At 36.2% G+C, this 24,266-nt stretch overlaps 1 protein-coding gene across 2 annotated transcripts in view; it reads left to right on the top strand.

Annotated features, from left to right (window-relative positions):
- Positions 1–24,266, top strand: part of ELAPOR1 (endosome-lysosome associated apoptosis and autophagy regulator 1) — a 69,539-nt gene that overhangs the window by 1,194 nt on the left and 44,079 nt on the right. The window lies entirely within an intron of this gene.

Genomic DNA, 24,266 nt, shown 5'->3' with positions numbered 1-24,266 from the left:
AGTCAGACATTACTAACTTCCTAGTAGGTTAATGTAGCATTACCTTAGTGTCTTCTGAGCTTGTTTTTGTTTCTTTTTGAAGGATATAAAATTTGGAAATGAAACTAAATACAGTGAAATAAAATGGGGTAAAATAATTATAGTAAAAGAGCAGCCAGGCACATGAGAGTTAATACCCTTGTATTTGCTTTTGTTATACAGGCGATTGTTGCATTCCAGAGGCTGAAATGGGTGAGGCAAGTGATACCTCTTGCCATATGGTTCACTTTTTAAAATTGCTTTGGAAATGACACTTTTCTGAATTTATTGAAAAGAGTATTTTTTTCCTATTGCAGCTTTATGAGTAGCTTCTTAGATTTTTTTCAACTCATTACACTGAAAATTGTACCACTTCAGAAGTTATTGCAATTGCCAGAAAGGACTTTCTGAAGCTGAATTTGGTAACCTTTGTCAGCCTAGTACCCTGCTGTTCTGGAACTTCAATTTCCATAATTTCCAGCCAACATGCTAACAGCTATGTCAGTTGAGAACTGTAGTCTTATCATAGCTAAAGGGTAGCTAGTTGAGGAAAGCTTATAATGAAATCTTATATATACATTATGCATATATGTATGTATAAAATATACAGATTGCTTTTTATTTGATTTCTTTGTTTTCTTTATTTATTGGCAATATAATAGTTCAAAATAAACAAACTATAAAAGTATGAAAATATGACTTCTTAAATCCTGAACATTTTAAAAATCAATACAAGAATGGGATATAACCGCAGAGCATCAATTAAATTTTCAGCAAGCTATATTATTGGTATGTTTGTGAATGTTGTAATTCCAATTCTAATGGAAACATGAGTGTAATGGATAAAATATGGAGTCCAGCTAGTAAACCGTTAACCTGTCATAGAGACAATCCAGATTTTCCTGAAGACTCACTAGGAGGCTATGAAAAAGTTACTAGTTTTTTCCTCAAAGACATATTGTTTCTGAATCAGGGATGTGTATGTATGCATTTGGTTATGGGACCAACACATGGATGAATTCATTGTGCCTTTTATAAATACGTTTCTTGTAAATATGTATGAAAATGAGACCTGCATGTAAATGTGGGTTTATTACTGGAGCTGTACATTCAATCTTTAACAATACTGTAAGCTGAAGGTAAAGGAGTATCCATGGGCAGAAGGTCACGGGTAAAAAAATCAAGATGGTAGCTGGGACCACTTGACCGAAGACCTGTCCCTTGTTTATGTGTGTTACATGGTGAATATATAAAAGGGACAGGTCTTTTGTTGTGTTATGGTTATCATTTTGCCTTTCTGACCACCAAAGACTCTTCTGTTTGAAGATGTTTGTTTGTTAGTTTGTAGTGGTGAACAGAGCAAAAAGATTACTTTGACGTGGATCGATACCCATGATGCCACAGGTGGCATGCAGCACCCTCTCTGTGGGCATGCGAGCCATCGCCCCAGTTCAGCTCTGCTGCACATGTGCATGAGCCTCCTGCCGGCCAGCTGGTCGTTGGGTCTCTGCCACACATGTGTGGGGGGCGTGGCGTGTGCAGGGGACCATGTGTGTATGCGCGGGGGGCAGGGGACATGCGCAGGGGCGCACGCGCATTGCAGTTTGGGGGTTCAGGCACACGTGCATGCTTTGGGCACTCGGTCCAGAAAAGGTTAGCCATCACTGGTCTATACAAAACAATTCCCAATGGCCTAGACGAGCTACACAGTATGCTTTTCTTATCATGTAGGCTAAGAGATTAATGTAAATCCCAGGATAATGTAGAATAATTTCAGAATGATCAGCACTATGTCTTTTTGATGGAAAAGTGTTCTTAACACTCTTTTCTCTATGCTCTCACAATTACATAAAAATAAATATTTGGTTTAACTATGGCATCAAAAATTCTTATCATTTCAATTGTCCAAAAGTTTATTTCATTAAAAGTGCTGCTTACTGAAGAAATTTAATTTCCTCAGTAACAAGTTCTAATTAAATATTAGAGATTTATTCCAAATCATTTTAGGTTCACATACAAAAATATAATGTGACTCCTGTTGAAGGTGATTCCCTTGGAAGATTAGTGGAACTTTTTCCAAAGAGAATGTGCTTTGGCTAATGGCCAGATGGTTCTATGATCAACTTGGCAATTACATTATGTACTTAGTTTTCATCTGATAAAAAGACTTTTATTAATTACTTTCTTTTTAACTGGTCAAATGAGATGATTAAAATTAAATACCAAGCAGTGCACTGCGGATTATTTTTTTTTACTTGTAAGGTCTGCATAGCTTTTGACCAACTCAGGTAATGCTACCATTATGGTAGGTACTAGGAGTTGCCAGGTTTTAATAACTGTCACAATTTTGGAATTTAGGATAGAAAAAAAGGTTTTTTAAAGCCTAGAGGGGAGCACTGCAATGCTTAGTACTCTGCAAGTCTGCCTTCTGCAGCAAACCTAGATGAAGAGAATTGGTTCTCATTACTTACCTGTGCTTAGCTTTTATTATTAATAATATCATATTAATTGTATATAAATATCTCATCAACTTCAAGCCTGAAATTGGAAATGATATAGTTGCTTTTAGTATACTGAGAAAAGGAAAATAATAATAAATACATTTAAGGACAACACATGTCATTTAAGGATTTCAAGTTATTGGCAAGATTAGTTCCGCCTAGAGATGTCCTGGAGCCATGGGAGCAGCATTTTGCAAAGGCCCTGATTTCCAGCCAGTGGAGGATTGCCACCACGTTTCAGCAGATAGACTTATATGGACCACCACAGCCATGCTGAGCATTGTGAGCCAAGAGTAGAAGATGTTTTGTCTGGCAGGTTCAGTTCAGAATAGCAGGACTTGAAAGAGTACTTCTTGAAAGCATCACTTAAGGTGGTAGAAAGAAGGTGATGAGGACAATGAAGGGCAGGCAACATTGGGGTTTTTTCCTAGCTAATTCCCAATTAGGATTGTAGCCATGGGAGAGTCTTCAGATAAGAGAAAAATAAGAGGTGGGGGAGAGAGAAAATAAGCTTCTAATCCTGTGGTTGCTGTTTGAAAAAAATAAAATCAAAGGCTTTGGGCAATATTCGCTGGGAATGTTGACAATGACATTTGGGATATATCAAATTAGAAAGTTTTAAGAACAAAACGGAAAAAAACAATGGTCTGTTCCTGTGCCTCCAACGTCTGATATATATGGAATTTCATGCTGGCCTAGAAATCAGGAGACTCTGAGTTCCAGTCTTCCTTTAGGCATGAAACGAAGCTGGAGGACTTAGAGCCAGGCATTCTCTCTCATCCTAAATTGCTTCTCAGAGTTATTGTTGTGGGGAAAATAGAAAGCAGGAGTACTAAGTATGTTCACCATCTTTTGTTGACCACAATATATAAAAGGCAGGATAAAAATATAAGAAAAATCAAGAAAAAAGAGCCAAAATCATAAGAGCAAATTGTTCAGACGACTGCAATCAAGGCCAGAATTGTTGAATTATTAAATGATTAAAAGTGCAGATTGTGCAAAGAGGCAGAAGAAACAGCAGCTCATATATGGAGCTCATGAAAGAAGATCGTACAAACTGATAATAAACAATAACATAACACAGTCACCAGAATGATTCACTGGAATATCTATAAAAGTTATCATGTGCTAGTAATAAAAAAAAATTGATGGGAACATAGATTGAAAAACTATCAAAGATGAGCAGGTTAAAATATTGTGGAATTTCCAAACACAAATTGATAAAGGTCTTGGCTCATAACAAACCAGATTTAACTGTGGTTGAAAGGAAGAAAGTGTGGATAATTGATGTGACAATACCAGGGGATATACAGTAGAATAGAAGATAAAACATTGGAGAAGATCATAAAGTGCAGATCATCCTCAATTTATGACAAAATTCCATCAATTGATTACAAAAGGCAACACTGCTTGGATCTCCACATATATTACACCTACAGATTATGATGTCCTAGGTCCTTGGGAAGAACTCGATGTGGATGAAGGCCAGCACTAGTTAAAGAAGTGACAACTGTGATTTCACATTTTGAGTAAATAATAATAGGATTACAAAATAGACAAAGTAATAGAAAATGAGGAAGCTAAAGTGCTTTAGCTTTAGAATTCCAACAGGTAAGAACTGGAGAAAATAACAAAAAATAAACCTGCAAATAGAAATAGAACAACTATGGCAAAAGAAAACAAAAATAGTACCACTAATAATAGGTGCCTTGGATTCAATCCCAAAACATCTGGAGCATCACTTGAAGACCATCCTCATTGACAAAATCACCATCAATCAATTGGAATAGCTTACATCCTATGATAGTATCTTTAACATCATCAAACATCAATATCTGCCTATTCAAAGTCCTTGGGAAGGACCCGATAGGATAAAAATGCCAAATCCTGTCTAAATATCTGGCTGATTGTGCAACCATATCATAACAGATTATTTGGATTTGTGGGTTGTAATACAATCAGTAGATGGCACGAGGACTGAAAGGTATGTTATATGCCACAACCAAATATAAGTAAAAATTAGAAGAAATTATGTTAGTATTTTAAATAAATAAATAAATAACTTATATTAACACCTTTGTACTTATAGCCTAGGCAAGTGAAAGTTAAGGCAGTTTATCAAACATTTAGAGAATCTTGATTGCATTAACTTCTGTCCTGCTCTTTACTGTTAAAGGTTTCCAGAGTAAGGCAATCCCTGTAGTCAGATTTACATCCTACAAAGGTATGACACAGAAGGAAAAATTGATTAACAGATTAACAGAGTTGGAAGGGACCTTATAGGTCATCTAGTCCAACCCCGCACTCAAGCAGGAGACCCTACACCATTTCTGACAAATGGCTGTCCAATCTTTTCTTGAAAGTCTCAAGTGATGAAACTCCCACAACTTCCGAAGGCAAGCTGTTCTATTGGTTGATTGCTCTCAGTGTCAGAAAGTTCCTCCTCATTTCTAGGTTGAATCTCTCCTTGGCCAGTTTCCATCCATTATTCCTTGTCTGGCCTTCAGGTGCTTTGGAAAACAGCTTGACCTCCTCCTCTCAGTGGCAGAACCTCAAGTATTGGGGTGGACCAAGGAAAATAAGGATCTTAGTCAACAGTTATTAATGTTTAATGGCTCTTCTAATAATTGTGATGGAACTGAAGCCCTCAGGCAAGGTTCAGAATAGATGATGATGTTCTTGCTGACAAGTCAGAGAGAGGGGAGCTGGTAGCAATCTCAGCAAGCAGAGATGTCATTCCTTTGCTGTTTTCTGCCCCCTTCAGCTTTTCTAGGAAAAAATGATAGAAGTGATGAGAAATAATAGTAAATTAACAAATAGAAATGGACATGTTTGTGTTCTTCACAAGCAGAGCAGCTACAAAGCTTACTTTCCAAAACATTCAAAGACAGACTATCCTTTTTCTGAATTAAAAATATTTTTTTTAAATATTGTGTTTGTTTCAGTAGGTTGTAGCCTTAAGCTACTTAAGCATCCTTCCTTCTGGAAATGACTTTGCAATCCCTAACGGATACATTTAAGATAAATATATAGTGATAATAAGGCATTAGGATATATTTAGTATCCTAATAAGTCTCATGATCACTGTTTTTATTATTGATATATATTGATACATTTTTCCTTTTATGGAATATATTATAATCTTGATAAGCTAAGTGTGTTATTTGGCATTAATAGTTGCAATATACATCCATTCCCAACCTGAGGGGATTAACCTAAGGGCGTTAATTTTCTCTTGCTTTTAAGAAAAAATTAATGTTTTAGGACTGTGAACATCTTTGGAATGTTGAAACAATGCCTGTCAGGTTCCAGTTAATGTACCCATCACAAATCGAACTCCGAGGCCTTTTTGCAAAATGGCTGCCACAGATACACACACACTTCATTTGCTAGATGGTGGTATGAAATTGTTCCCACAACTTTCTCTAGTCAAACTCTGTCTTTTTCAGCTTTCCATTTTTTAAAGCAAAGTATGGGATGACAGCACCTCTATTTTTTTTTCTAAGAATACCTCCATGGTTTACGAAGGGCTGAAAAGTATCTTTTGAAAAAAAAAATATGATCGTTGAATGATATATGATGGGGGTGTGATGGCTCAGTGGTTAAAGACACTGAGCTTGTCAGCTCAAAAGCTGACAGCTCCGGTTCGAAACCCAAGTATTGCATGATGGGTTGAGCTCCCATTACTTGTCTCAGCTCCTGCTCACCTAGCAGTTTGAAAGCATGGAAGTGGGAATCGATAACCTTCCCACCCAAAGTGGGAACAATGTTACAATGTTCTGTGCACCTCGGTATATAGTCATATGGCCCCATGACCACAGAAATATCTTTGGACCATGCTGGCTCCCTTGGCTAAGAAACAGGGATGAACACCACCTCAAGAGCCAGACATGAATGAACAGGGAAAACATTTACCTTTATGATGGTTCTACTTTGCTTTATGGTATTCTAGCCTTCCTTTTTATAAATAATTAAATTATACACAAACACCTCCTCTTTTTAAATTGGTCATAAACATGTAATGCTAAATCTAAATATGCTTTGTTGAGCTTTGGCTTAGAGTGTTGAGTGAAGCAACTCTTTGACTTAGAATTATATTCAAACCAGGCCATTATGATTTGTTCAAAGAATCATGACTAGAAAAAATAATGCTTTGTCATTATGTGTGGATGCTGTTATTGTATGAACTAATTCTGATTTTATCAATATTACTTCAAATTCTTGATTCATAAATCTTCATTTGCAAGATTGTAGCACATTCAGGGATCTGCAGCCATAATGGGGTTTATTAATCCTATTCCATTCATTCTGTATCCACCTACTTCCTCTTGTTTCATTAATAGATTTCTTTTTTAGAAACATATTTTCTCTGACTATTTTTTATTGGCTGCTTATCCTATGACTTCTTGGCTCTTTCTCTTTCAGCAACCTTCTGCCTTCTATAAGGTGTTTTCCTCAGTAAATTGTCATTTTACTTCCCTTGTATAATTTGTTATTGAATTAGAAGCACTGGAAGATAAATGAGGGCACTTTATCTTCAAGGTCATTCGTTTCTAGTCTAGTCTAGTATAAGTTTGAAAGTGAGTATATTTTTCTGCCTTTATATAATTTCACTATTTACATTTTTTTTGTGATAATGGATGCTTTATCTGAATCATTTAATGTTGATAAACACATTATCTAGGAATATCTCTGTGGGGGCTCCCACACTCTGGAACGAGCTTCCCCCGGGTTTACGCCAAATACCTGACCTTCGGACATTTCGTCGCGAACTCAAGACTCATCTTTTTATCCGCGCGGGGCTGGCTTAAATCGGGATTTTAATGTTAAATTTATTAATTTTAAACGGGGTTTTAGTATGGTAAATTTTAATCACTGGGCTAATTTAAATAAGTTTTTTAAATCGTATTTTAAATCTGTATATTGTATTGTCGGTTTTTATTATGCCTGTACACCGCCCTGAGTCCTTCGGGAGAAGGGCGGTATAAAAATCAAATAAAATAAATAAATAAATAAATAAATATTTCTGTGCCTCAGTTTTGATATGTAGCTTCCGAGCACAACTGGTTTGCTTTACCAAGATAAAAAAACATAGATTGAAAATCAGGGAAGGCAAAGTTCCTTAATGTATCACTTTTAACAACGAAACTGAATGATTTAATTTGCAAAACACTAAAAGCCATGCTTTTGTATTGAATTTGTGTCTATGCTTCTCTGGCATTTTCATAAAGAAGAGATCAGAAGTATTTTTTCCCGTTAACAACTGCAATTTCTTATTCTCAGTTTGGGAAAGATAGTAGTCCTAATTGTGAAAGAAAAGAATATTATTAACCACAATCTTTTATAAATTATCATTGGGCAACTAGCTTCTTCTACATGCCAGGAAGAGAGAAAAGTATCATATCTGCAGTTGATCCAACATATAGCTTTTCAAAATACTTCACATTGACATTAATAGTAGCTGGGGGTTAATATTTTCAAAGAATGGTATTAGTGTTACAAAATAAATCATAGCTAAATTAACCATAACTTGATCTGAATTTTGCACTGCGCTAAATTAACAGCCACTGTTAATTTAAAATGGCTGATACACAAATTTCTTTTTTTCTACTTTATATACTGTATGATAAAGTGGGCACAAAATTTTCAGGAGCCAATATTACTGGAAACTTGGGAAAAATTTGGGTTAGAAATGTTAAATTCACGCAGGCACAGAATTTGAGGGAAAATTTTTATAAAATTTTTTTGTAGATGGCATTTAGATCCTAAGAAATTATCGTGTATGTATCCAGATATGCAAGCAAAATGTTGGAGATGTAATTGTGATGACGCTACATATTTTCATATTTGGTGGACTTGTAAGGATATAAAGGCCTTTTGGATAAAAATTTGGTGGATTTTACAAAATGTTTTGAAAAAGAAGATAAAGTTCCTGCCGCAATTTTTTCTGTTGGGAATTATTACGGACTGTACAGTAATTGAGACTAAATTGATTTTAAATCTAATAACAGCAGCAAGATTACTAATAGGACAGTACTGGAAGAAAAAAGAAGTACCTACAATAGAAGAATGGATATTGAAAGTTGCCAATTTGGCTGAGATGGCGAAGATATCAGCCTTTTTGAAAGACAATACGCAAGAAAGATACTTAAAGGAATGGAAAAAATGGATTGACTATATTCAAAGTAGATATTAGACTAAGAGTTATCAGACTGCCTTTGAATGATTATGATGTATTATTTTTGATTGTTTTTGGGGGAAGTTAGGAATTGATGAGAATTGTAGGGGTATAATTAACTTGGGACAAAAAATTTTTAGCATATGTTTGTTTTATTTTTAACTATACCTTGTGCTCGTTCCGGGAAGTCGGGGGGGGAGGGGGGTTGTGAAGGGAGGGGAGGGAGGGGGAAAGGGGGAAAAATTTTTATAAAATTTTTTTGTAGATGGCATTTAGATCCTAAGAAATTATCGTGTATGTATCCAGATATGCAAGCAAAATGTTGGAGATGTAATTGTGATGACGCTACATATTTTCATATTTGGTGGACTTGTAAGGATATAAAGGCCTTTTGGATAAAAATTTGGTGGATTTTACAAAATGTTTTGAAAAAGAAGATAAAGTTCCTGCCGCAATTTTTTCTGTTGGGAATTATTACGGACTGTACAGTAATTGAGACTAAATTGATTTTAAATCTAATAACAGCAGCAAGATTACTAATAGGACAGTACTGGAAGGAAAAAGAAGTACCTACAATAGAAGAATGGATATTGAAAGTTGCCAATTTGGCTGAGATGGCGAAAATATCAGCCTTTTTAAAAGACAATACTCAAGAAAGATACTTAAAGGAATGGAAAAAATGGATTGACTATATTCAAAGTAGATATCAGACTAAGAGTTATCAGACTGCCTTTGAATGATTATGATGTATTATTTTTGATTGTTTTCGGGGGAAGTTAGGAATTGATGATTGTAGGGGTATAATTAAGTTGGGACGAAAATTTTTTAGCATATGTTTGTTTTATTTTTAACTATACCTTGTGCTCGTTCCGGGAAGTCGGGGAGGGGTTGTGAAGGGAGGGGAGGGGGGGGAAAGGGGGGGGAAAATTTCTATAAAACTTTTTGAATTAAAAAAAAAGTTCTTATATCATATCTGCAGTTGATCCAACATACGGCTTTTCAAAATACTTCACATTCACATTAATAGTAGCTAGGGGTTAATATTTTCAAAGAATGGTATTAGTGTTACAAAATAAATCATAGCTAAATTAACCATAACTTGATCTGAATTTTGCACTGCGCTAAATTAACAGCCACTGTTAATTTAAAATGGCTGATACACAAATTTCTCTTTTTATACTTTACTTTGGCCTTGTTCAAATCCAGTCCTTGAATCAAACTGTAATTAAGAGGAATGTTTTGATACTTGTGGTTTAATATACACTGTACATGTCATGCAAGCCTTGACAAATGGCTTAGTTAGGTTTAAGTGATTATTGGTCTTCCAACAATTGACGTGTATTATAATGCAAAAGGAACTAAAAGTAGATCCATTCCTTTCTCTGAGTCTTTAATATTATTACTTACTTTCTGGCATTTATTTCTGACATTTCCTTTGAAGACATAGTGGTATGGTGGTGCTGATCCGTTGCCCGAATATTTTTGCTAAATTCTATAAAAAATAAATCCAATCTAAAAATAAATGTTAGATATTATAAAAGTTATTAGCATACTGATGGAAAAAGAGGGGTTTGATAGGCCATGTCTGATTTGTGCTGTTAGTCGATATTCCTCCTCCTCCTCCTCCTCCTCCTCCTTCTCCTCCTCCTCCTCCTCCTCCTCCTTCCATATTTGTCATCAGACGTTGGCGATTATGTTGGTCATCCTATTTTTATCAACAGCCACATGAAAAGTGCTTCTGAGTTTTGCCCAAACCAGTCCCTTAGATTGAAGCCATGATGTTGTTCTTCTGCCTGGAACTTGTTTGCCTTCAATCTTTTCCTGGTTAAGGCTGTTGCTCTTAACCAGGCTAAATGCTAAGCAAATGTTGTCACATTGTTAAGTACAGTGTGACACGTTTCTTTCTGGAGTTCTAAAATATAACAAGCATGATCTATAAACTGGTTAAATTCATATAATATAATAAAACATAATAAATAATCACATTTTAAAAATGTGTGAATCAGGCCTTTCTCATATTTATACAGAATATGAAACTACCCATCATGAGTTAGACATATGTAGAAACCAAGCCATTATAATTTATTCAAACTATGATTAGAAATTATTCTGGCTTACGTGGAATACACAATGTTTCTAATCTTGTCGCAGCACTGCTGGAAAAGAAGCAGCAGCCGGCAAGACACATACCTGATTAATTACAGCAAATCACTCCCTCCTTACCTGTTGGCTCTGCTAGCCTGTAATTCAATGCTTCTATAAATAAGAAAAAGATACTTGCTTTGCTTTACTAATTCTGGATTATAACGCAAGAAATGTCTAATGGTTACTTATATAAGTATGTTCTTTTATTCCATACTTCACCAGATATACTGAATGTAGTCAAACTGACATATTGGTAATAATGTTGTAAGAGTTTGTAAACTGTAGAATTATAGTATTACTAGTTGGATACCCGTGCTTTGCTACGAAACTATGTGATCGGGCTTGATAAATCGACTATGTGATCGGGCTTGATAAATCGACTATGTGATCGGGCTTGATAAATCGACACTTACAGCTTGAAAATTAATGAGTAGTTACAATCGGCCTCTCCTCTCCCCTTCTCTCCTTGACCCACAGAACCCTATCCTATCCTATCCCCTTCTCTCCATCAGCCTTGCCCCACAGAAGCCTCCACTATCCTATCCCCTGGTTGCTGCTGTGAAAGTAAAACTGAAAGTGAAACTCCTCTCCTCTGCTTGTATTTTGCCTTTGGAACAGATTTGTTTTCAGGTGGGGAGGGGGAGTAGAACTCCTTAGCATCAGAGGGCTGTTTGAAAAGTGAAACAGTATTTGCTGTGTGAGCAAGAAGTAGACAGGAAGGAGCCTGGCTGTGGCTTAGCTCAAGTATTCTGTGTTAAAGCTGCTTCCTGCTGTGAAAGCAAAGCTAAAAGTGAAACTCCTCTCCTCTGTTTGTGTTTTGCATTTGGAACAGATTTCTTTTCAGAGTGTGTTTATCATAATATTGGAAATACTAATGATCTTATGGTCATTTCGAAAAATCCTTTCTTAGTGAACACGTAAAGCCAAGAGGAACATACATGGCAAATTTCAAGTGTGTAGGCTTTACAGTTCTGGAGAGTTTGTGATTATGGCATGAGTGGTTTTTGCTTTTATATATATAGAGAGAGATAATATAACAATAATGAAATATTAAAAACCATATAATAAAAACCATACTGTCATCTTAGGTTTTAATACTTTTTTGTTAAATTAATACTGTGCTTTATAATAAAGGAATTTATGACATGGAACATGTTGTTGAATAACTCCCATCAGACTTCATTATTCTTTTAGGGAATTGCTAGAAGCTATAGTCCAACAATATCTAGATTGTTCTCTGTATATGTGTGTGTGTGCGCACGCGCGTGCGTGTGTGTATATACACACACATATAATCAATGTATCAAGATTAGTAATAACATAATAAAAAGGAGAATATATATCTCCTTTTTATTATGTTATTACTAATCTTGATATATTGTCAAGATTAATACTGCCTTGCTTAGCACAGAAATTCTGGTCCCAGTTGTGGGTGTACCTTGAGGACTACCTGTTTCAGATTTATTCTTTTGAAATTTCAAAACCTTCAAAACTCTCCTTTAAAAGAAGTCAAACAAAGAGCGTTAAAATTATTCTTGTGGAAATCATGCTTCTTTTCCGTTTTTATGAAAATATAAAATAACTTCTACTTTCTGAAAATATGAAGGTTCCTGTGGAAGATGAATTGAAACCACCATGTGAATTCCCTCTAAAAAATTAGTGAACAAAGCATGCCATATCCATAATGATACCCATGAAAAAGCAATATGACAAGAACTGACAAGGGAGATATAGCTAATGACAGGGAAGGTTCCATTTTTAAAAATTCTTTAAATGTTTGACTGGTTGAAAAAAAAGCTGAATGCAATTTCTGAGCAAAACTGGAAAAACCAGAAGCATCAGTCTGTGACTTACAAAGAGACCTACTTATTTCCAAACTATCACTAAGCTTAGCAAAGACACAAAACCCCTTTTTAATCCATAAATATTCCCTAGGAGATTTAAAAATTGGGTACTGGAGCAGACTTTTATATAAAGAACTTTACCAGATATTCTTGATAAATGTTGCCTCAATAGGACTTGTCATTTTGTCAGGATATTATCCAATGATAAAGTTCAGAAGGGAGAGGTGAAGCTTTAGCAGGTATTTAGTTCAACAATAAAATATAATGTTTTGGGTGCCCTTGGTTTCATACTCTGCCTTTGGCATTTGAATCATTAAAAATGAAAGGCATATAAACCAGGGGTCTCCAACCTTGGCAACTTTAAGAGTTGCGGACTTCAACTCCCAGAGTTCCTCAGCCAGCTGGCTGAGGAACTCTGGGAGTTGAAGTCCACAACTCTTAAAGTTGCCAAGGTTGGAGAGCCCTGATATAGACTGAGCAAGAATTTAGTACCTCAAGTTGTTTATGGGAGTTGGAATACCAATTCTGAGAACCTGGGCAAGTAGAGCCAGTTCAGATTATAAACTTGTTATCATGCTAGTAGAGTTTAAAGTTTGTTGCAGAAATCTGATTTTCAGCTATAATGAAAATTGCCAGGACTATGTGGTGAACCCGAATATTGCCAAGCTGAATGAATGAATGGAGGGATAGTATCAATGCTTTTAACAAAACATTCCAATTTGGTTTCAAAAGTGCCTATTCTGCTGTATAAGAGAAGTGTTTCCAGTCTTTTTTTTATAAAGAGGTTGTCTGCCTTATTAGGTTGAATAATAAATAATTATTATTATTAATAATAATTAATAATTAAGATATGATAGACATGGTGGCTCAGTGGGTAAGATGCTGAGCTTATCGATCGAAAGGTCGGCAGTTCAGTGGTTCGAATCCCTAGTGCCACATAACAGGGTGAGCTCACATTACTTGTCCCAGCTTCTGCCAACCTAGCAGTTCAAAAGCACGTAAAATATGCAAGTAGACAAATAGGGACCACCTTTGGTGGAAAGGTAACAGCGTTCCGTGCACCTTTGACATTTAGTCATGCCAGCTACATGACCACGGAGACATCTTTGGACAGCACTGGCTCTTCGGCTTTGAAACAGAGATGAGTACTGCCCCCTAGAGTCGGGAACAACTAGCACATATGTCCAAGGGGAACCTGTACCTTTACTTTTAGACTATTAAGTATTAGTTTGAAATAATTTGGGAAACTGAAACTATATGCATTGTCATTAATGACAAACTCGCTTTTGTATTAGTAAAAGGTAAAGGTTTCCCTGTCCAGTTGTGTCCAACTCTAGGGTGTGGTGATGATCTCTGTTTCTTAGCCAAGGGAGTCATTGTTGTCCGAAGACATTTTTTGTAGTCATGTGGCCAGCATGGCTATACAACAAAAGCATACAAGATGCTGTTAACCTTCCCACTGAAGTGGTACCTATTAATCTACTTGTATTTGCATGCTTTTGAACTGCTAGGTAGACAGGAGCTGGGGTAGGAATTGGCACTCACCCCATTGCACACCCCCAAGTCTCAAACCCGGACTTCTTGTCCTTTAGCTGCTGAGCAATTGCACCCCCTTTGATATTAGTATCGGATATGAAATCTGCTAAAAATAGCAGAGACAGAAGTAAGACTCTGAGCTGGCCCCAGTACTTTCAGACCTTGGCAGGATAGCAGATTCAAGGTGCCTACAGAAGTATATGATTGGTACAGATAAGAACTACTTGTTCCTACACTGATGTTTTTTTAATAATCTGTTCCTCACAAATATCATGGACTATGAGATGAGTGAATTATTTAACTATCAATTTGGACAAGTTAGTACCATTAATAAAGCTTAGTCCAGTTTCGAGGATAATGAATTATTTCAGAAGGGTATTCTAGGTTTTCACTTCCATGTGCATGTTTGCGGTAGGTTAATCATTTGCAGTATATAGAATAGTATATACTACAGATGCATCTACTCAGAAGTTAATCCCATGGATTTTAAGGGATTTTACTGCCAACAGTGCCAAGATGTATAGGTTAAGTGTACTGTGCTGATATGAAAATTGTGCTACCTTGACAAATGATTGCTTAAGATAGATAGAAGCCAAGTATTAGGAATATAAGAAGTAGTATTTATATTATGAACAGTGGCCTATCTCAGCTTCTCCAACCTAGTACCCTACAGTTGTGTTAGGAGGACAACTCCCAAAATGTCTAACTAGCTTCATCATCAGCTCAAGGAAGTAAATTTATTTATTTATTTACATATTTAACTCAGATTTCTAGGCTACTTCAATCAGTATAGACTTTGAGCAGTATAAATGATTTTCAGTGACAGGGTTAAAAAAATATTAAATCACAGAGAAACATAGCATACTGTACTATAAAAATGTACCCACAGTAGAGGGTAGTTCTATACTCCATTCTGTCCCCAAAGGTCCTCTGAAAGAGGCTGATCCTTCAAAACTTAGCAGGGAAGAGGCAGTCCTTGTATCCAGAAGCTTATTCCAAAGGGGGGGGGTGCATTACCAAGACATCCCAAGAAAAACGTTTTGCAATTTGTTAGCATTCCTTTTCTCCTTGATCTGAATGGATGATAGATTCTACCGAAAGCAGGCAATCTCTGCGAAATTTAGGCTATAAACCATACAAGTTTTTAAGTTGAACCCAGAAGCTCACCAGCCTCCAATACTGCTCCCTCAGGAGACACGTAGCATAATCAAAACTTGGCATGCTCATAACTACTCAATTTTCTGATAGTCTTCAAGGGGTTCTGACTAGTAACAGCAACACTTGTCTGAGAAGAGTCTTTCCCTGCTTTGTTTGAGAGATGCCAGAGATGGAATTTCTGCTGTTTTTGTATGCAGAATGTATGCTGTATGACTGAGCTACAGATGATCTAAAACCACATGCTGAATCAAATTCAGGGGTCTTTTTTAAAAAAATGCCTACTATCTACCTTCTATAGATGATGGTCTTTTTTTTTTTTTGTTTGACCGTTTGTCTCCAGTTTGTTCCTAAAATATTTTAAAAATTCATATTTGTGTTTGGAAAGACATCTTATAAATACAAAATTTATTCTTCTCTGTTTTTTCTGCCTTGCATTAATCATACTCTAGAAGATTTTTTAAAAATTTATTTATTTGTCGAGTATGTATTAGATAATATATATAAGTATAAGTATGAACTGAATATATAAAATGAATACAATTAAAGGGAACATTATTTATTTATTTATTTATTTATTTATTTTTCAAATTTTTATACCGCCCTTCTCCGAAGACTCAGGGCGGTGTACAGCAAAATAAAACACCAATAATCAAAAAAATTTAAAATACAATATCTAGTTAAAAATCTAATTCAATAGCTGTATGTTAAAAATATTAAATAAAAAATTATGAAATTACAAAATAGATTAAAACCCCTATTAAAAGCCCACTAAAAATCCACAGTGTTAAAATTAATCAATCAATTAGGCCAGCCCCGCTTGGTGAAAAAAGAAGGTCTTGAGCTCACGCTTAAAGGTCTGAAGATCAGGGAGAAGACGCAGTCCCACAGGCAGATCGTTCCACAGGGCCGGAGCCCCCACAGAGAACGCTCTTCCCCTGGGGGCCGCCAGCCGACATTGGTTGGCTGACGGTACCCTGAGGAGGCCCTCCCTGTGAGAGCGCACTGGACGCACTGGACGATGGGAGGTACCTGGCGGCAGCAGGCGGTCCCGTAGGTATCCCGGTCCCATGCCATGGGATAATAATAATTAGGACAGGCACGGTAGGCACGCTGGTGCTCCTATGCACGCCCCTTACAGACCTCTTAGGAATGGGGTGAGGTCAACAGTAGCCAATCTAAGGTTAAAATTTGGGGGGTTTTGGGATGAAACCACAGAGTCAGGTAGCGTATTCCAGGTATTGACCACTCTGTTGCAGAAGTCATATTTTTTGCAATCGAGTTTGGTGCGGTTTACCTTAAGTTTGTATCTATTGTGTGTTTGTGTATTGTTGTGGTTGAAGCTGAAATAGTCATTGACAGGAGGACATTGTAGCAGATGATTTTATGAGCTATGCTTAGGTCATACCGAAGGCAGCATAGTTCTAAATTTTCTAAGCCCAAAATTTCAAGTCTAGTGGCATAAGGTATTTTGTTGCAAACAGAGGAATGGAGGACTCTTCTTGTGAAATATTTCTGGACACACTCAATTGTATTAATCTCCTATATGCAGTGCAGGTTCCAGACAGATGAGCTATATTTGAGAATTAGTCTAGCAAAAGTATTGTATGCTCTGGTTAGTAGTGTAATACAGTATTACCAGAGAAGAAGCTACACAAGATTAGATTTACAACCCTTAATGCCTTTTTGGTGATGTTGTTACAGTGGGCTTTGGCACTTAGATCATTTGATATGGGTACTCCAAGGTCCTTGACAGAGTGAGGACAAGGTCTACCAGGTCATGTCCACTCAGTTTGTATTTTGTGTATCACCAATTATATTGGTGATATACACAAAATTATATTGGTGATATTGGTCGTCACGATGTAAAGAAGTTGTTGAGACTCTAGAAAGAGTGCAGAGAAGAGCAACAAAGATAATTAGGGGACTGGAGGCTAAAACATATGAAGAACGCTTGCAGGAACTGGGTATGTCTAGTTTAATGAAAAGAAGGACTAGGGGAGCAGCGTTCCAATATCTTAGGGGTGCCACAAAGAAGAGGGAGTCAAACTATTCTCCAAAGCACCTGAGGGCAGGACAAGAAGCAATGAATTGAAACTAATCAAGGAAAGAAGCAACTTAGAACTAAGAAGAAATTTCCTGACAGTTAGAACAATTAATCAGTGGAACAACTTGCCTCAAGAAGTTGTGAATGCTGCAACACTGGAAGGTTTTAAGAAGATGTTGGATAACCATTTGTCTGAAGTGGTGTAGGGTTTCCTGTCTAAGCAGGGGTTGGACTAGAAGACCTCCAAGGTCCCTTCCAACTCTGTTATTCTATTCTAATATAGCTACCTTACATTTAGCAACTATCTCAGTTAGTGAGTATTTGTATATACAACAGTAATTGTGGTAAACAGCAGTTTAAAAAAATCATTTTCTGACCTATGCACATACTTATGCCCAAATTTCTGCACTTGAGAACAATTCACACTGGAGTGACTCGAGTAAAGCTGGCACTGCTACAGGAGAGAAGTTTATCTAAACGAGACAGCAGCAACCAGCAATCTTCCTAGTGTCTCTCATTGTCTCAGCAATGTGGTTTGCTTTAGTGATCATTTTGCTGGATATGTGCCAGATAAAGATCAATTCTGACAAGTGCCAGCAACAAATACTGTATGAATCTCTTGTTAAGAATAGCAATTTATATATAGGATTCCCATGATTATCACAGGTCTTGCTTCTTAAAGGAGGCACAGATTTCTGTGATTGCTTGAATCGAAGTAAAAATGTCTGAGATGATTTATAATGTATTCATTTTATTAAATTTATATCATAAGGTGTTAAACATGTTAAAATGTCTTATAATAACTGAAAATACAAATAAAAAGAATAAGAATGAATTTTTTTCTTTTTACGGTTTTTTATTATACCTTGGTTTTATTGTTATGAGTGGCCATACAATCTTTTATTTTGTTTGTTTGTATGTATATTGTTTTCTGTTATACAACTCACCATCATTCTAAAACTTTTCTAGTTGTTTAGACTTCCCTATCTGAAAGTCCAATGAGAAAATTCCCTTGGGATTGAAAGGAGGCATAGGAAGGCAGGAGACCTGCCAACTGCTGGACGAATGATGAGGGAATGAAACAGGAGTTTTCATGCAGAAACCCTGATCAGCCTGCAATTATATAAATACAGGTTATCTCAGTTCATCAATACTCTCTTCTCACTTGAAATAAATTTCAAAAACTTTCTCATTAAATTGAAGGAAACTGGCAGAAAAATTCAAATGATTTTTTTTGCATGGGATATTCCCTATAACCTAATTTTAAGAGATATGAATAAAACTGGACCATTGTCCTGATTTAGAGTGTTGGATTGTGTGATACCAATCTCCCTTTTTTTACCACCAACAAATTACAGCTCAACATATCATATACAAATTACCCTGCATCTGATAGAAAATGTTGAATTTTGCTCCAGGATTAAACAAAAGAATTAAACAAAATTGGCATCTTGTTAGGAACACAGTTTCCCAAACTACCAGCAATAATTAGGTACACAGTGAAACAAGAAAAGCTCTACATCCATTAAACAAATAAACTTATAAGGGTGCAACGGGGTATTTCATTCCTTATTATTAAGCATGACTGAGAATTAGACCTTTTAAAATCTTGGTACTACTGGCATGCCAAGTGAATGATAAGGAGGCTACTCTGAGTACTGGCTTCTTCTCCAAGTAGATTAGTTCTGCTGCATGATTGTGAATGTCATGTTGATCTTTCACTCAGCTTCTAGCTAGATGGGTAATTTGAGATGTATTGCTTGATTTTCTGATTGGAAAAATGCTTGTAACCCTTTGGGCTTCAACTGGAATAGTTTGGAATGTCATTTGTAAGAGAAGTGAGAAACTCCTTATTCTCAGCTTTAACAGGTGTGAGAACTTTGTATTTTGTTCCAATGACTGTAGTGAAGATTGATTTGATTTTTCTAGAATATTCAAAAATGTGTGCCAAGAAAATTGCTTGGAATTGGGCTTGGTCTGTGACCGTTATAAAGATTGAATTGAATTGCTTGGAATATTTAAATATTGCTTGGCCTGCATAACTTTTTTCAGGCAAAGACTAGCTTGCCAGGAATAGACATGAAATTGGTGGAGCCAGGGTAAATTTGATTTAATTTAATTGAATTAATAATACAATTGACCTTGTTACTCCTCATGTATTAAATTATTTCCCTTAGTATCTGACTAAAAGGACAGCTTTAGAAGACTTTGAGGACTAAAATCACAGATTAAAATTGTGCATAAACTATCAGAGAATCTGACTTGAGAATCCTAGTTTCCTATGTTGTTTACATATGACATAAATGTTTTATTAAGGGGTCACCTTTGCATTTGTGACCATAATTTCAAACACTAAATTGCCTTTTGGCAATTTTGCTGGAGAAAGTGAATCATGGAGATTTAGGGAAGTCTAGATACTGGGGAACAGTTTTTCCATCTTTGAAGGTGTTTATCCCTGAAGGAATATTTGTATTCTCTGGAGAAATACAGAGAATGATTGTATATTTTTCCAAAGCACGATATCTAGAGTGTTCTGTCACTTGAAAATGAATTTTCTTTTGAAGACTGAAAGTTGCTCAACTGAAATAAAATGTACCAAAAGAAATTGCATATAGCTGCATCTTTCTGTAGTATGGGGATCTAAATATGCTAAGAAAGATCAAGGATTTCAAAAATCATCCCTATCAAATAGACAGTATAAAATAACTGCTGACACCCTTTTCCTTTTCAGCCTATTTAAATGCTGTAACAGTGAAACTTCAAAGGGTTTTATTTTCAACTGCTATTTTGAAGAGCTAGTGTTTTACATATAATTTTTCATCAGCCTAAAAGCAAAAGTATTTCTGCACAGTAATTTGACAACTAATTTTGGGAAATGACTTAAAAAGGTCTCTTATTTGTTTAAGAAAATGTGAATGCAGTTCCAGAAATTTGAATCTGTAAGAAAGCTAAATGCAGGGGTGTTTTCAGAATGTGGTCAAGAAATATGTATATATATTACCTCCTAAGTACCTAAGATATTTGTGCATGTATTTCATCATTTAAATATGATGGTTTAACTTTAAATGACTACTGTATGCAGTGAAGATTATTTTTTTAAAAAGATCTGACATTTAAAGAATGTTAAAGTTCTTTCTGGAGTGTTGTTGTTTTGTCACTGATACACGATAAACTCAGTTCACACTGTGCTCGTTAGGCAAATAATAAAATTTAGTGCTAAAAAAGTACAGTGCCCCCAAAGAAGAGCTGCTTTTGAAGGCTGACATACTTGCTACAAACAACTACACAAGACAATAATTTCAGTGGTGCTAACAGCTGTCATGTACACTTGCCCAGGTAGTACAGGTAGTCCTCGACTTATGACCATAATTGAGCCCAATATTTCTTTTGCTAAACAAACATTTGTTAAGTTAATTTGCCCCATTTTATGACCTTTCTGCAACAGTTGTTGAGTGAATCACTGCAGTCGTTAAGTTAATAACATAGTTGTTAACTAATCTGGTTTCCCTATTGACTTCGCTTATAAGAAGGTTGCAAAAGGTGATAAATGACCCTGAACAACTGTCATAAATGTGAGTTCGTTGCCAAGTGTCTGAATTTTGATCACATGACCATGGGGATGCTGCAACAGTCATAAGTATGAAAAATGGTCATAAATCATTTTTTTTCAGTGCTGTTGTAACTTTGAATGGTCTCTAAGTAAATTTACAGGACCACCTGTACCTTGTAAAACTCTAAATAGGGGCTGGGCTATTGAGTCTCTGCCACTTCATGATGTGAAGAGGTAGCCAGCTGTATGAGAAAGTGATGTCGGTGTGTCTCTCTTCTATGGATAGCTTTAAATAGGGCTAAATATGGCTGTGAACCACACAAATTGGGCAGGAGGGGGGACTGAGAATAGATAGAGTGTAATTGTTAATTGCCTATTTCAAAATTTATCTTACTATTTGTGTTTGTGTGTATTTTGCCAATCTGAAAATGGGAAAATGCACTGTCAGTTTTCAGTGTTCGTTATCATTACCACAAGGAACTGCAAAACTTTGGCCAGGTTTGGCCACCTTAGCCCTGGACCTGTAGCCTCACCGCCCCACATAGAAAACTTAAAAACAGTGTATAAACATTGATTTGATGCTTAGGTGCCATAAGGGTGTAGACTCTATACCAGGGGTGGGCAATTAATTTTTATCAGGGGCCGCATGAGAAGCCTGAATTGTGTCAGAGGGCCACCAACTTTCTTTCATTGTAAAATACTTAAATTAAATATTTTGAATAGCTGGTACTGATAATCAGAAGAATAAAGCACTCTGTAAATATGTATATTAGGTTATGTGAAACTGTGGTCTATTGGTTAAATAAGAAAAACAATTATTGAACCAGTGCAATTTATTTTTCAAAATAAAAGTTAAAAAAAAAGTTTAATTTATGGTGTTTATGATTGGCCTCACGCGGGCCGGACAGGGACGTACAAAGGGCCGGATGTGGCCCGCGGGCCTTAATTTGCCCAGGTCTGCTCTATACAATCATATAAATGGATCTTCTCCAGGATGATCTGTCCCTAGCTTGACCCTTTGAGTCCTCCAATTGTTCCCCCATTTTTCCTTCTTTCTTTTGCAACTTTAGAGACCTCTCAAGAGAACAAGAATTGGGAACTATTGCTTCCGAAGAAAACATACACTACAATAATGATTCTTTAAGGTTACAATATTTTTTTTTTCATAAAAGGAAATGTCAGATGAGGAAGAAAGCTGAAACATATGTCAAAAAGCTACCGTATATACTCGAGTATAAGCCGAGTTTTTCAGCACGTTTTTTGTGCTGAAAAACGTCCCCTCGGCTTATACTCGAGTATATACGGCTTATACTCGAGTTTTTTTTTTTTTCTTTTTTTCACATTATACCGGCCGGCGCGAACTTGGCGGGCTTTTGCTTTAGCTGGAAGCCCTGCCGGTGCAGTGAGAGGGCGGGCGGGAGCCGCCAGCCTTCTCGGCCGAGGAGGAGGTTTCACGACCGGTAGGTGCCTCATTTCCCACCCTCGGCTTATACTCGAGTCCCCAGTTTACCCCAGTTTTTTGGGGTAAAATTGGGGACCTCGGCTTATACTCGGATCGGCTTATATTCGAGTATATACGGTATTTTAAAAAATATTGGAAGGGTTGACAAAGCATTGAAACAAAGTATAAAAACATCCAGTGAAATGTGATGCTGATAAAATGACATGTGAAGAAAAGTATCATAAAAGGTAACCAAGAATTAATTGTAATGTCATTCTCTTTTAAAAACAAGAACTAAGACTGACATATTAACCAAAAGTAGAATCAAAGCACCAAATAGAATACATTTCCCTCGTTATTTGACATTTCTTTTTATTAAAAAAAATAGAGTTCCATGACACTTTAAAGAGATGAAACTATGGAATAAGTGTTCATGGAAGGCAATAGTTTTCTTTCTATATACAGAAATATTTTTCACAATCATAAACTTTTGAAGGCTGCTTACAAGTACTAAAAGAATACATATCAAAAATACAATACAGCATTACTTTTTTCCACAATATAGTGCTAGGTAATTGAATCCATTTGGAGCCCCAAAAGTATTTAACATCTCCTGGAAGCACTGGCAGGTTCATGTCTGCCTTGGGGTTGCTTTACAAAATGAAGGCTTTTTGACATTCTGTGCCCGTGTGAGTGCCATTTTGTGAAGATATCCATGATAGTTTCAAAATTCATACTTCTCCGAAAGAACTGAGGATTTCTGCTTTAGTGTTTGCCAGCCCTCTGATGTTTGTGGTGGGCCAAGGAGTCTCCCTTAACATTTGATGAGCTTGTTGAGATCTTTTTGATGCTTCAAATAACCGGGACCCAAATGATCAAAACCGGTATTCTGAGAAATGCCCTGCCAATTAGCGTATCTGATAAAGGACTGATGTAATATGATAATGGTAAAGGAAGGATGACCCAGTTATTCAGAACCCATGGTAACTTTGACAGCACAGTTGTCTTCAAAGGTAGTTCTACAGTATTTAAAATACATTTTTGTAATTCAATATGAATAAAACTAGGGCATGCTGTAAAGCAGTATAGAGTGGTATATAAGTGCTATTGCTATTAGAACTGAACACCTACCGTATATTTCTGGAAATCTATGTAAGCTTGGGGTTTTGGGGGGGGGTTGGTTTGTTTTGCAGGTAAGGCTTCTTTTTTTATACTTCTCAGAAAGTAGATTTTCATTACTCTTTAAGGAAACTAGCCTGACATTTCAGAAATTGTAAAGTAGTCCTACTTTCTTGATTATGCTTAGAATAGTTTATATTGCAGCAATTTTCAGCAACTAACATTCTGTTCTCCATTTTCTGCATTGATCTTTTCTTAATGTTTTGAAGCTTTTGAGCTTGCAAAAACAGAATTTTCCATAATCAGTTCTGGGATGCTCAACACAATTTCTTGTTAATTATTCTTTTTAAAAAACTATCTGCATAAAGTATTATTTCAATCCAAAATGATACATTTGATTTTTCTAAGAAACTAAGGCTACCATTATTAACTTTATGAATAGTTATTGTTAGAAGGGAAAATATTGGGTTACTCCAGACCCCCTGTTTGGTTGGTGTGTTCCAGATCCCATCAGTAAATAAATGTCATATTTTAGGACCTTCCTTCTCTATCCTCTCAGACCTATGGTCTAGCATCCCCTCCCTGAATTCTGCAGAGCTTCAATCCTGTTGTCCTTGAAAAAAAAAAAAAGGCAGACCTGAGTTTTCTCAAACCTGAGACAGGGCATTTTGTGACTATGCATGGTGTATCTTTTTTTGTATTACAATATTGCAGTGATGGGATTCAATTTTT

Source organism: Ahaetulla prasina, chromosome 3 (assembly GCF_028640845.1).
Source record: "Ahaetulla prasina isolate Xishuangbanna chromosome 3, ASM2864084v1, whole genome shotgun sequence".
In the NCBI taxonomy this organism is placed as follows: domain Eukaryota; kingdom Metazoa; phylum Chordata; class Lepidosauria; order Squamata; family Colubridae; genus Ahaetulla; species Ahaetulla prasina.
Note: the sequence above shows the minus strand (reverse complement) of the source record. Positions and strands in the feature narration are given on the sequence as shown.